Source organism: Peromyscus maniculatus, chromosome 5 (genome assembly GCF_049852395.1).
Source record: "Peromyscus maniculatus bairdii isolate BWxNUB_F1_BW_parent chromosome 5, HU_Pman_BW_mat_3.1, whole genome shotgun sequence".
In the NCBI taxonomy this organism is placed as follows: Eukaryota; Metazoa; Chordata; class Mammalia; order Rodentia; family Cricetidae; genus Peromyscus; species Peromyscus maniculatus.
In genome coordinates this window covers 28659801-28661900 of record NC_134856.1, presented here as the reverse complement: position 1 = coordinate 28661900, position 2100 = coordinate 28659801, and the positions used below count along the sequence as shown (strand labels likewise).

General features: G+C 41.8%; 1 pseudogene; it reads left to right on the top strand.

Annotated features, from left to right (window-relative positions):
* The first annotated feature begins 489 nt into the window (after positions 1-489).
* Positions 490-588, top strand: LOC121829874 (U6 spliceosomal RNA; annotated as a pseudogene).
* The last annotated feature ends 1512 nt before the right edge of the window (positions 589-2100 follow it).

The window sequence follows — 2100 nt, the reverse complement described above, 5'->3', positions numbered from 1 at the left end:
GTCCACACTTTCCTACTCCTTAATCCTGGTTGGATATTTATGACCATGGGCTTCTAGTAGACTGTCAGAGGCTTCCTGTGGGTGGTGGCTAGAAAGAAATGACCTCCATAGGCTTATAGATCTGAATACTTGATCATCAGGGAGTGGCACTATTTGAAAGGATTAGGAGGTGTGGCCTTGTTGGAGGAAGTGTGTCACTGGGGGTGGGCTTTGGTGTAGGACTCTCAGCTACTTCTCCAGGCTGCCTGCCTGTCACCATGCTTCCCACCATGATGACTATGGACTACACCTCTGAAACTGTAAGCAAACCCCAATCAAATGCTTTCTTTAATGAGTTGCTGTGGTCATGGTGTCTCTTCACAGCAACAGAACAGTGACTAAGACACTTACCAACCAGTCTTGGCTTCAAGCCACCCCCCTCCACTGCATATGAATATGATACAATAATCTCTTTATTATATCATATTTGCTTTTAATAACTTCTCTTTGGTGCTTACTTCATTAGCACACATACTAAAATTAGATACAGAGATTAGCATGTTCCCTGCACAAGGATGACATGCAAATTTTGAAGTGTTCTATACATTAAAAAAAAAAGGAATTTCTTCTTTCCACTTATTGGATAAAATCTGTATTTCTTACTGCTATGCCAAGATCGCAAAGACTCCCAAAAGACCACCATGGAGACTGAATGAATCCCATATGTAAAAGCAAAGAGCCTTTATTTTCAAGCTCAGAGCTTGGACTCTCTGTCCGATGCAGCAGTGAGAGCAGAGAGCCCAGAGCTCAGGCAGAGTTGGGTTTAGTTTATTTATTTTATTTTATTTTATTTTATTTTATTTTATTTTATTTTATTTTATTTTATTTTATTTTATTTTATTTTATTTTATTTTATTTTATTTTATTTTTGTTTTTCGAGACAGGGTTTCTCTGTGTAACTTTGCTCCTTTCCTGGAACTCACTCTGTAGCCCAGACTGGCCTTGAACTCACAGAGATCTGCCTGCCTTTGCCTCCCAGTGCTGGGATTAAAGGTGTGCACCACCACCGCCTGGCTTATTTTTTTATTTTTATTTTTTTTCCCAGAGCTGAGGACCAAACTCAGGGCCTTGAGCTTGCTAGGCAAGCGCTCTACCACCGAGCTAAATCCCCAACCCCAGAGTTGGGTTTATATCATAGCAGAGCTTGGGGTGAGGGGGTTTCCAGGGTTCAGGACCCTGATTGGCTGACATTTGTCCAGGGATATAGGGAATGTTTGGAATGTCAGGTATTTCCTCTTAGATGCAGGCCCTCCCTGGGTGGGGTCAGCTTATGGCTTTTCCTGGGTCCAGGTGTTGCCTGCTAGAAGCTGTGTCTGGGCTTCTAAGCCTGGCATGGCATCAGTGTGGTCAAGCTGTTTTGCCCCCCTGCCCCTTACATGGCATTTTCAGACTTCCATAAGGTGGCCCAGTCTCCAATGTGCTGTCCCCAGGCCATCTGTCTGTTCACAATTACTGTACCCACTGCCCTGTGCTCGTCTGGATGTGGGCTATACCTTTTCACGGGTTTGAATCCAGAATGAATAAAATGGAGAAAATGTGCTGAGTACATGCATTCATTTGTCTGTATTTCCTGGTGATGCAATGTGACCGCCAATCAAGCCACTGTGACCCCTCCATAAGCTCACGGCTCCTCAGTATAGGTTTCTTCTGTATCCCAAAATCTAATCAATTTTTTAAAAAGATTTATTTTATTTATTATGTACACAGGCCAGAAAAGGGTACCAGATCTCACTACAGATGGTTGTGAGCCACCATGTGGTTGCTGGGAATTGAACTCAGGACCTCTGGAAGAACAGCCAGTGCTCTTAACCTCTGAGCCATCTCTCCAGCCCCTAATCAATTTTTATATGTATAATTCAGCTATCATTTGGCTTAAAAGGGCTTATTGGCAAATGTTATCATTTATACTATTTTCTACAGAGAAAATATTTTACTGTTTAAAATAACCCTGGACTTTTGAATTATAACCTGTCTTTATGTTCAAACTATCTGCATATTATTTCTCCTGCAGTTGTACATAAAATGTTTTTACATTCAAGAGAGAAAGAGAGAGAGAGAGAG